The sequence below is a fragment of the Panthera pardus genome, unplaced genomic scaffold (genome assembly GCF_024362965.1).
Source record: "Panthera pardus isolate Hobbes unplaced genomic scaffold, ASM2436296v1 HiC_scaffold_17, whole genome shotgun sequence".
In the NCBI taxonomy this organism is placed as follows: domain Eukaryota; kingdom Metazoa; phylum Chordata; class Mammalia; order Carnivora; family Felidae; genus Panthera; species Panthera pardus.
Window position 1 is genome coordinate 70,497,979 of NW_026526732.1, and position 12,076 is coordinate 70,510,054.

At 47.1% G+C, this 12,076-nt stretch overlaps 1 protein-coding gene and 1 long non-coding RNA gene across 5 annotated transcripts in view; one reads left to right on the top strand and one right to left on the bottom strand.

Moving 5' to 3' along the window:
* The window catches only part of LOC109263415 (uncharacterized), a 146,650-nt gene extending 138,885 nt beyond the window's left edge, over positions 1 to 7,765 (bottom strand). Inside the window, exons 1-2 of the long non-coding RNA XR_008422958.1 lie at positions 7,678 to 7,765; positions 630 to 733 (exon numbers count right to left, since the gene is read on the bottom strand). This is a non-coding gene — a long non-coding RNA (uncharacterized LOC109263415). The remainder of the gene's footprint in view (positions 1 to 629; positions 734 to 7,677) is intronic.
* BACH2 (BTB domain and CNC homolog 2) overlaps positions 7,736 to 12,076 on the top strand; it is a 355,806-nt gene continuing 351,465 nt past the window's right edge. For 3 of the 4 annotated variants that reach the window (XM_053904652.1, XM_053904651.1, XM_053904653.1), the window contains exon 1: positions 7,736 to 8,199. The gene's annotated coding sequence lies outside the window, so the exon portion shown is untranslated. The remainder of the gene's footprint in view (positions 8,200 to 12,076) is intronic. The other variant, XM_053904654.1, reaches the window with a different exon arrangement.

Genomic DNA, 12,076 nt, shown 5'->3' on the forward strand with positions numbered 1-12,076 from the left:
TACCTTTTGAAAATATGTTCTGAAGCATTCAGGGGTTGATGAACATCCTGTTGAAAACTTTCTTTTAAATATTCAGAATAAGAATAATGATGATGGTGTAAGTAGTATATATAGACAGAAGAAAGAGAGAACACAAATGTGTTAAAATATTAACAATCGGGGTATCTGGGTGAGGGTGATATGGGGGTTCTGTGTATTACTCTGGCAACTTTTCCAAAAGTTTGAAATTCAAGACAAGTTACTTTTCAAATGCTTCTCCTATGATTGAAATGAGCCCACAGGTGAGGCAGTAAGCAGCAGAGGTGAGATCAGAAACGAAAATACACATTTAATCTATCACTGAATTTGAAAAAGAAAACTTTGAGAGAAAAAAAATTGGTGTTCATTTAGCTCTCTCCAGAATGAAGTATGCTACCCTGCAAATAACCCACTAGTGGTTATAATAAATTAATAAGCATTCCGATTCAGCACCCGCTCTGGGTAGCACGAATTGGTCATCAAATCTGGGAATACAGGTCCTTTTCTCTGAATCATGGCCCCGCACAAATCCTGAGACACATTATATACCAACCCCCCTCCCTGACACAGCTCTTTTCAGCTTCAGAAAATTGAGGATGGAGGAAACCTACCAAGAGGATCTTGCCTGCAATGACGACAGAGCTGGGCAGAGCTGTAAATCCAGAGGGTGATGAAGTGAAACTGGAACACAGCACGCCTCCATGTTTTCATCCGTCTGCAAGATCACCAAAGGCCTGAATCAAGTCTAAGCATGAGTCATTGGGTTTCCACACATACCTACCACCTGAAACACACTGAACTGAGCTTCTCAGTGTGTGGTGCAGTGGGAGATCTATGTAGGAAGCATCTTGGGAAAAAGAAGAGACGGATGAGGCCCCAGTCTCTGCCACTCACAGAGGCACTGTGCCTGATGCATACCCGTGGGGACAGGACTGTTACCAGTGTTCAGGTTGGATGCCCTTGTGTAATTCTATCACATAAACAGGTGGGTTTTTTTTAATAGATTAGAAATGGTAAGTAGGGTCATATATTGTAGGAGGAAATTGCTATAGAGTTAGTGAACTCAGTTCTGTGCCCCTCAAAAAATCATTAGGTGGGATGAGAAAAACAATTCAATTTCAACTTCATTTTTGTTAGAGTAAAATCATCAAGACTTTCTTTTCACAGTAATTCTAAAATTGTCAGATTACTTCTGTCTACAGCAAAATTTCTTCAAGTTTCTTTGAGCAAAGTTGTGTTGAATGGCCCACCACATTTTCTCCTCTCTGATCCTTCCCAGCCTTGACATTCAACTCAAATTCCACCTTCTCTGTGAAACCTTTCCTGGCTGCTCAAGCCCTCATAAATTTTTTTTCCCCTCTTAACACCTACAACACTTAAGTTCTTATTAGAATTTAATTACACATGTCTTGAATTTTATAACTTTTATTGGCTTTCTTTATTAGAGAACTAATACATTTATATTAAGAGAAAAAGTTTTTAAAAACCAGTTAGGCACAAAGAAAAACCACTCATAAGCTCTTCGTCTTGAGAAAACCACTTTAACACTATGTATATCCTTCCAGACTTTTTTCTATTCAGGCTTAGTTTTTCCACTTCTGGAATCATACTGTTTTGCAAGTTGTTTTTAAAATGTACTAACAAAACACTAAAATGCCAATATACATCCTTTTTCAACATAATTTTTGATGAATCTGTGGTACTCCATTTTATATATGAACCACAAATTATTTAGCCAATTCTCTGCTGTAAGGCATTTAAAACTCTCTATTTTGTTTTTGCTATCATTTATTAAAAAATCTTTCTGGGGGCGCCTGGGTGGCGCAGTCGGTTAAGCGTCCGACTTCAGCCAGGTCACGATCTCGCGGTCCGTGAGTTCGAGCCCCGCGTCAGGCTCTGGGCTGATGGCTCGGAGCCTGGAGCCTGTTTCCGATTCTGTGTCTCCCTCTCACTCTGCCCCTCCCCCGTTCATGCTCTGTCTCTCTCTGTCCAAAAATAAATAAAAAACGTTGAAAAAAAAAAAATTTAAAAAAAAAAAAATCTTTCTGTATGTTCTTTTTTTTCATTAGTATAAATTCCATAAAGAGAATTTCTCTGTAAATAATTTTAAGTATTATTAATAAGTAATACAGTAAATAATAAAATTAACTATAAAATTATCATATAGTCAATTGTTTAATTTATAGCAGTTTCAACTACTTGTCTAGACTTTTTTAAGTTCCTTGAGGATAGAATACAATGTTTTCCAATTTTTCATCTCTCATCAGCACAACAGATATGCATGTTAAAGAACTGCTTTATGTCACTTAAATTTTTTGATAGTAGTTGCCTCAACTCTTTATTGTAGAAGCAGATCTTGGGCTAGTCACTATAGATAATGATGTAAGAACATCCTTTCCTCTTAGGGACTATTTCCAAAGTCCTTCTTAGGAACTGAGGTGATCTTTGGGGGAGATAAAGATGGGACAAATAAGAGGGATGGGTGGTTACAAAGAAAAAAGGCTACCAGCCAAATTTTCATGGTAACTAGAGTAAAATTTTTGCATGATCTTAGTTGCTCTGGAAAATTACAGTGATTTCTAGTTTGGAATACACTGATTATTTTTCAAAATTTGTATGAGATTTTGTACAATGAGAAATAACTCTTCCTGACAGTGGTATGTCTATATTCTCGTGGTGGCCCTCAAACTTCCTCTGTGCTGCCCAGCAATCCTGCTGTATTGCCTTGCACTTGACCACCCCTCTCCTCCCTCCTCCCCTTCCACACTTTTCCCTCTTCCACCATTAGTTGATCATCTGGCTTCTGAGTCCACTCAGAATCAAGGACAGAATCACTCAGACAAGGATAGTTCACCACCAGAGTCCAGCCTCCCCACACACCCCTACCTAAGCAGCCTTCTCTCCTATTGATAGTAATGAACGGGCCCTACCCGACTCAAGAACTTCCCTCTAGAAGTTATCCCCTCTCTCTGTGCATTAACTGTTTCCCCTCTTGCCTGGATTATTCCCTCCAATGAGCTCTCTTGTCTCTCCCATAGGCCGTACCCATTTCCCCATCTTTACTTTCCCAGTCTAGCTCCTCCAAGGAGTGTGGTCCATATCCACTGCCTCTACTTCCTCTCCTTGCACTCTCTCTCCAATCCACTCCAGCCAAGGGTAGTCCCCAGCACTCCCCTCTGTCAAAGACACCAATACCCTCCAGGGTACCAAGTTGAAAAGTCAATGATAGGTTCTCATCTTATTTGACCCATCAGCAGCATTGGCATAACTGATTACTCCCTCATTCTCAAAACATTGTCTTTCATTTGGCTCTATTTCTCTCTCCTTTCCCTCATTGCCTGCTGTTTCTCAGTCATATCGGCCAGATCTTCTTCATCTTCTTCATTCACTGATCTCTAAATGTTGGGAGTGCCCCAGGTCTTAATCCTTAGACCTCTTCTCTTCTCCACCCACGTTCCCAGATTCTCGATGCTGATGATACACAGATTTCTATCTCTAGTCCAGACCTCTCTCCTGAAGGCTAGGCTCTCATGTCTTATTGCCTACTCAACTTTTCCACATAGATATCTGATGAGCACCTAAAATGTACTAAATCCAGGGGCGCCTGGGTGGCTCAGTCAGTGAAGCATCCAACTTTGGCTCAGGTCATGATCTCATGGTTCATGAGTTCAAGCCCCACATTGCACTCTCTGCTGATAGCTCAGAGCCTAGAGCCTGCTTCAGATTTTGTGTCTCCCTCTCTCTCTGCCCCTCTCCTGCTCATGCTCTGTCTCTCTTTCTCTCCCCAAAATAAATACGAACATTAAAAAAATGTTTTTAATGTACTAAATCCAAACCCAAACACTTGAGCTTTCCCTCCATACCTGTTCCCCCTATAGATTTTCCTATCTCACTAAATGAGTCTCCATTAACCAGGTGTTCATGCCCAAATCCAGAATTTTCTTTGAGTCCTCTTCCTCTCCCATCCCGCAATTGAATCATCAATAAGTCCTGTCTGGCTTACTCTGAATATATCTAGAATCCCATTTACAGTTACCACTGTAGTCCAAATTAACATCACCTTTCTCTTAGCCCATCTCAATAGCTTCCTCGTAGTCTCTGCTTCCACACTTGTCCTCCCCTTCTACTTTACAAACAGAATGATCTTTTAGGAGTTGAGGCCAGTCATGTCCTTTCTCTGCAGAAACCCCTAAAAATGTCTTCTCATTTTACCAAACTATAACCCCGCTGGCTATCCCTCTGGCATCATCTCCTGCTATTTTCCTTCCTATTCCTCTGTATCAGGCATTGTGGCCTCTTTGTTATCCCTGGAGGATGCCAAGTCCACCCAACCTCAGGGCCCTTCCATTTGCTCTTCTCCATATCTGAAAAGCTTTTCCCCAGGAATGCTTCAGAGCTTGCCCCCTCACTTCATTTATATCTCTGCTCAAATGTCCCCTCATCAGGAATGCCTTCCTTGACCCAACCACCACTCCTGAACTCCTTTACCTACTCTATTTGCTCTCACAACACTCTTCACCCCCAGATATTATAACATAATTTGATATTATATAATACTGACTATATATTATTGCATATAGTTATATATTTGCATATTATATATCATACACACACACACACACACACACACACACACACACACACACACAGAGGCTCATTGTCTGTCTCCCTCTCCCATCCCCATCTCACCACTAGAATAAGAATTCAACTTCTCAGCTTGTAGAACAGTGCCCGCCACAAAATAGGTGGCTCAAAAATTGTTGAACAGATTACCAAAGCTATTCAAATTTCGCCAGTTCTCACAAGTGTCACCTGTGCAGTGTTTCAGTGTGCTGAAGTTTTATGGGTTAGATACACTTTGAAACATCTGACTTTGAAATAATAAACCTTGGTCATAATTCTCAGGAATTTACCCAACAAGTAGAACTCAGTTTCTTCTCAGCAGAACTTCCTTCACCACATTGGTTCCTCCTGGCTTTGGCATTCTCCCCCTCTAAACATCTCACTCAGTTCTCTCCCACTGGACATTAACTTTGTACTGCTATATCTTATTCAAGGTACCACATTTAAAAATCTGCCTACTGTTCTGCCTAAAGAAAACCGTTATATCTTCTCAGCACCATCAGATCCTCTAATAGGGTGCTGGAGAGCAAGAAAATGAAAAACTTGTGAACTGCTCAGTTCTTTCTTCATGTATGTCTTTGCTCATTTTTTTGTTTGTTTCCTGAATAATTTTTCCTATCTTATTTTATAAAATCAGGGAGATTTACAGAAATAATGTTCACTGACTTCAATAATATGGTACAAAGCTATTATCCCTGGAAATCATATCCTGCTTAGAAATGTATCACAGATGAAGTCCATATTCTGGATCAGTGCACACATGTAATTATACAGAAAAAAAAAGTGTATCAGAAAAGGTTGAATGTTGCATACATGGGAAATAAATTGACCTCTATTCCAGTTACTATCATGAATATACAGAAGGAAAAACCTGCATCTGTTTCACATTGTAAATGCCTGAAGCGTCCAGAACAGAACCATAAACTCACAGAATGGCAGCAAACATTCACTATAAGGGTGCTAAAGCCGTCCATGGACTAATCTCTTGAGGTAGTACTGTTAGAAGAGTGTCCAGTACTAATTTCGTACAATTCTGAATGTGTTTCATAAGCTTTAATTCAAGTAACCTACTTCTAACTATTCAAAAGGAAATAACTAACTCCTTACTAGGCTTCAAGCGCCTCCAAGGCAATGGTTTTGTCTTATTCATAGCCACAGAGGCACATGATTTCGGTACTGGACGTGACTATAGAGGTCAACTAGTTCGAATTTAATCATTTTGAATGACTAGGTAATACAACCTATCACAGTTTCATTTGTTTTTTTTCATCTTGAATTGCTGTCCCATCTCATACATGAGAATTTCTAACTAAGAAAACTCCAGTGTGAGTCTTTAGCAGGTAGACTAATTGAAATGACCTAATAGCCTTTGTTGTACCCTCTGGGACCAGAAGCAAGGTGGCAAGATCAACTTCCAGCAACATCCCTCTCCTCCCCTCCTCCACATCACAGCCGGCAGCCATGGCCTGCTTGAAAAGAAATGAATTTGCATGACCTTCACAAGGATCTTCTCAAGCCTGGCTCTAGAAAAAAATTTCCTGGTGCTATTAAAATGCACAAAGTTATCACATTGACACTCATACACTTACAGGAATGAGGAAGGCAGAAACATCACCATCCACAAGACTAAGGACTGGCTCTGCCAGGGCAGATCGGGCTCAGTTTTTTCTGTCCTTGCCAGAAGGCCAGGTAGGGACCTCAAGAAGAAGGGTGTTTTATCAAAAGAGGCACCAGACCCAAAGTCAGGAGACTGAGAACTGCTCCTAGCTCTTAGGCTTCTCTTCGTCTGAAAACCATAAAGGCTAGCAGAGAAAAACTCCCCGTGTGGTTCTAGACCTACATGAGAGGCTCTGCAATGCTGTTAGAAAAATTAGCCTGGCCTTTTGAGCTTCCTTTGGTCCATGTCTTAGCTTTCCACACAGACGGTCAAAATGAGGGCCTTTTAAAACTCTGCCCTCAATCGAAGGTGGTTCAGAGTAACACTTTGGCTGGTATCACAAGACTCCCAGGGCAATGCTTCACTGCTTCCTCAGCATATGCCAGTGCCCATTTTACAGGGGGGGATTTATGATCCTTCTCTCAGTAGAGCGAGCCAAAGTTTTATAATATTCATTAAAAATCAGCACCACATGTAATAATATGGAATACCGCCTGTACACAAGGGGGCCAAGTTATAGGTGTTCGGGGAAACGTGGCAGAATTTCTTGGCCTTGGCAGGGGTAAAGTTGCAGGCACCAGCACTGCACTAACACAACCTTCTTTTATTGCAAATGTTCGTTCACTCTAAGTCCTAATTACTTTCTGTAAAATCCTCACCACCATCAAGCTTTCTTCTGACAGGGCAGCCACACGATGGCCTTAAAGTACAGCAGCAACACCCTGGCAGCCTCCGGAGTAAGAGGCAGGGGAGAGGCTGGAACCCAGGAGGAGTTGGGGCTGAAGCTGAAAGCGAGGCTTTCCATTTACACTTAGCAATTGCTCTCGCCCCTTCCAAAACCAAGTTGTGGGGGCTATAGACTCGCTCAGCGGGACGGGCCCAGGCCCTCGGGTAAAGGATTCAACCGTCACCATCGCTGTTGGGTCGGAAACTACTCTTCCTCGCCCCACCCCCACTCATGAGGGGGCCAGGTTAGCTTGGTGGGGGCCAGTGGAACATCTTTTCCCTCCCCTCCTGGGAAACGCTAGACAACCCAGGAATCCCAGGTCTCGACGTCTGGCTCCTCTTCCTGGGGGCAGGGCCCTGGGCTCTGCACCCCTCCCCACGTGCCATACCAGCCCTCACCACTCCCCTCCCCCCCACAAGCCCCCAACCCTTGCCTTTCAAGGCCTTTGCGAGTCTCGAACAAGGCCGGACCCGGCCAGGCGCTCAGTCCGGCCGGGAGCACGGGGCTCTCCCCACCGCGCGGCTGCACAAAGCGGGGAGTGCAGCGGCGGCTGAGGCGCGCCCCCTCCCGCGAGCGGGCCGAGCGCGCGCGCCCGCCCCCGCCCCTCGCCCCCCACCCTAGCCCCCGGAGCGCCATTCGCGGAGCGGCTTACGCTAGTCGCCAGGCGTACGGCGCCCCAGCGGCCGGGGAGGTGCGCTGCCCGGCTCCCGTAAAGTTATTGTGAATGGGGAGCGGGTGACGTCAGCGCCGAATGTCAACAATGTAGCGATTGAGAGTGTGGGCGTTCCGGGGAGAGCGCGAGCCGCGCGGCGCGGAGCAAACAGCGCCGAGCCGCCGCCGCCTCAGCAGCAGCAGCAGCAGCAGCGACCGTGCACACCCGGGCTGCGGTCGCAGCAGCGCTAACGTGAGCGCCCGCCGCCGCCCTCTCCACCCCGCCTGCCTGTTCCCGCGGCCGCCGGGCTCTTGCTTTCCCTCCGGCCTCCCCTCAACCCTTCCCCTCCCCCTACCCGGTACACTCGGGGGGCTGGGAACGAGCTGCCATGTGATGCGCGTCCTCTCCGAGAGCTTTCGGTGACCCCCGAACCGCCCACCGCGCCAGCTCCCGGGAGGGGGCTGCAGGCTGGGAAGACACTGGGAAGAGGAGGCGGAAAAGGACGCAAAGTTCTCTGGCGAGGTGAGTCCCCGGCCCTGGGTCCCGGGCCCGGCACCGGGTGGGGCGGCGGGGCAAGTTAACGGGGGGAGGGAGCGGGTGCGCGGGGCAGGCGGGGAGGCGTGGGGAAGCGACGCGGGAAGGGAGCCCGGCCGCCCGGCGCGCAGCCGCCCGTCGAGCGCCCTGCCCGCTTTTATGGCATTTTCTAGGAACGGGAAGGGGGTGGGAGCCGAGCCGGCGGACGCGGCGCGGCGAATGTGAGCTCTCTCGCCAGGCTGTTTACGGCAGGCGAGGCGGCATTGTATTTTGCTCGCGTCGACGGGTGTTTTGGAACAGCAGGGGGAGGAGGAGCAGAGGGTAATAAGTCAGGCGTGGGGAGGGCGGGCTGGAGGGAGGCGCGCGTCCGCGCAAGCCGGAGCAGCTGTCAGACCCACGGCCCTGCTCTCGGCCCCCAGCCCGCGATCCCCGCGCCAGGCCCGGCGGCCTCCAAGCTGCCGGCGGCGTCCGCGCCTGGGGCTGCTCCGCGGGGACTGCGGCCACCGCGCCTTCGCGCTCAGCTGTCAGTCGCCGCTGGGTAGCTGAGACCTCCGCGACTGGCGCGGCATCAAAGCCCAAGTTTAGGGTCCCGGGAAGAGGGAAGCTGGGAGACTCGCAGCGCAGACCAAGGGAAGCGCGCTGGGTGGAATCCCTACTATCCAGTGACCGCGTTACGGGAATGCGTCCCTGGGAGCTTGAACCGAGGGGCTCGTGCCTTCAGAGATAGAAACCTTATACCTCCCCCCCCCCCAAGATTCTACATGAAATCAAAGTGCAACGCACACACACCCTCTTTTTCCTCCCCACACTTCAGTTTCCAAGCTCCACCTAGGAGAGGAGTTTATCCAGGGGACACCTCCGCACCTCCCCATGCCGAGTCTCCCTGTGATCGCTTCGTACTCCTCTCACGGGTGGGTGCTTAGTAGCCCAGTGGCGTTGGAGAGGGCGGCGGGCGGCGCTCATGGACTACCCCAGTTGCCCGCGAGAGGGGACTCGAGTGAGCATCTCGTCCACTTCGATCTGGCCCAGAATTTGCAGGAACTCGAACCGTGGGAGGAAGCGGGCAGGGCCGAGTGTATGCACGTGAAAGGGGCCGCGCACCCCTGGCTTTGGGGGTTGTGGACGTGCGGAGTATCCTCAGCACCTTCTCGCGTGTAGGCGAGTTTAACAACTTGGGGGAAGTTCCAGTGTGGGCGCTGTCCCGATGGTTTTGTCTGTGGCCGGAGAAAGCGCGCCTCGCAGCTCTCGCGCCCGGTGACCGTGGTCGCTGCGACCCGTGGCCCCCGAGAAATGGGAGGGACGAGGGCGCCCCACCCCCTACTGCGCCGCAGACTCCCCGCGGATCCGCGGGGAGCGAGACGCGGCGTTCCTTGGTTTCCACCTTTGCTGTCTAGTGCTGTAGTCGCACTGTGTGTAAATTTCATCTGTTGCGTGTGTTTAACTGAAAAGGGTAATTACTTTAGATAAAAATCCTTTTCTGCCTAGTGGGAACCTTGGCGGAGAGGATGCCTAATGAGATATTTTGCTTTTGTCTGTTTAGAGTAAAATTAGAGATGTTAACTCCGATAACGGTTTTCTCAGATCATTAAAATGTAACATGTAGGAAAGGCATGTCGAGCTGCGAAGGCTCTGGCTGACATGAAAGAAGCTGAGCGTGAAAGGCTGCCACTCTTTCCGTGGAGAGGGCTATTTTGGTAAGGCAGCGGGCGTCTTGCTTAAAATGTGAGATTGCCCCACCCTGGTTCTCCGGCAGCTCCCGAGTAAATGGCATTTTTCATTCTTGCAGGTAGTAATAAACGTGAGTCAAAATGACATCTCGTTAGAATTAGTCTTTAGTCTGTAAGAGAGATTGCTAAATTACAGTGTTGCACTCAGACTGCTCCAGTGAAAGGTCTGTCAGCATTTCCATTATAAATTCAGTTTTTCAGGAGTTTATAATTTCACCACAAAAGTTGTGGTGACTGAAATGTTTTTCCTTTTTAGTGTTCTGGTTTAGAGAATACATTGATTGCCCAATTCTGTCCTATTTGCTGTTCCTGAAACTTGAATGTCATTCAAAGTGGGGGGGGGGGTCCCCAAAATGGAATACACAACCATGGAATAAAAAGTACTTTTGTTAGAACACACTCTAATTTGTGCAGGGCAATATTTTCATTTTGCATTTTGGAAGGGTTTGGGTTTGACATTTGGTAATCATAAGTGTGTTGAGTTAATTCCTCTGGTATCTGTTGCTTCTGCAGGTGGATTGAAATGTCAGTTCGTTTTGCATATGCCAGGATTATATGGGAAAACATTCTCTTCATGCATGTGTGTGTCTGAACTCATAGCTAAATTATAAATACCCTTGTTAGTTATTTTTCTGTTCCTTGTAGGTTGCATGTGAGAATCTGCCATAGAGAAGAGGGGGTTAGGCAGCAAGGGAGGGGGGTCATCAGAACAACCCCCCCACCCCGCCCCAGTTCACTTTTCAGTATTGCTAATGCCTGGGAGGAAGCCATTTATTCCCTTTCTATTGAATCGTGCCTTTGACTCAGTATCTTCAGGCAAGTTCTTTCCAGTCACTCACCTCTGGCTGCTGTATGAGGGGCTTAATTATTTGCAAACTGCCTTGAAATCCCTGGATGAAAGGCACTGCATAAGTGCAAAGTATTGTTATTCAGATATGGAATTTAATGATCCATTACAGTTCATCAGGAAATGCACTTTGCAGTGATGGTAGGAAACGTTTCCACCTGATAGAGGGTAATAACAACTGCTTAAAAGTGGGTTCAGATTACAGATGAGACAATTAACTCTAGCCATGTGCTCTTCAATTTGTTGCAATTCATTTTGTGATCAAAGTGAGTCACGGAGAGCCAGATGGTCAGGTTCATGTTCAAATCTCTCCTAGGCTGGCCCTTCACTTCTGGGCCCACTGTCTGCACAGCCAACGGGACTTACTCATTAGCGCTTGTGAGCTGTTCCTCAGAATGGTTGATCGGGACTCCTGTGATGCCAACAATAGGGCTCAGGCCAATCTATATCGTTGGGAGCAGTTTAATTTTATTTGGATTAACTCACGCTTAGTATCTCTGGTATGGATCCAGCCTTAACAAGGGTGGAGAGAGATCCTTAGAGGCTCTCTAGCTCAGTGTGCTGGGCTTCACTCCCCTACTTTTTGTCCCTCAGATTTGGGGGGGGGGGGTATGGTAGCTGGCTTGTTGTTAATGCTGGCTTCATTACTGAATGAATCACAGAATTACTTAGAGAAATAAATACCCTTCCTGTTTTGCTGAGGGGGTGTGGTGCAAGACCAGCTTCGTGGGCATGTGTGTGCTCTGTTGTACCCTTCCCCCCCTGCTCAGAAGGATCTCACACTTGGTTGAATCATCTGTTGTTAATCATCTTGAAATTGTTAATAATTCTTGAATTCGGGGCCCTTCATTTTCATTTTTCACTCTCCTGGTGAGGAGGGGGGCATAGTAGGGAAGGGCAACCACTACTTTGTCTTAGCTTCTTGTTGACTGTTGCCACACAGGAATAGGTGGGAATACTGGCTTTGTGTTACCATGTTACCTGGTTTATCCAAGAGAAGCAGGATATCTGCATTTTTATGTGGAAGCTCTAAGTTTAAAATACTAGTTCAAAAAAAACTTTTTAATTTTTTTTAACGTTTATTCATGTTTGAGAGAGAGAGAGAGAGAGACAGAGCTTGAGTGGGGGAGGAGCAGAGAGAAAGGGAGACAAAGAATCCCAAGCAGGGTCCAGGCTCTGAGCTGTCAGCACAGAACTTGATGTGGGGCTCAAACTCACAGACCACGAGATCATGACCTGAACCGAAGTCAGACACTCAACCGACTGAGCCACCCAGGCACCCCTCAAAAAT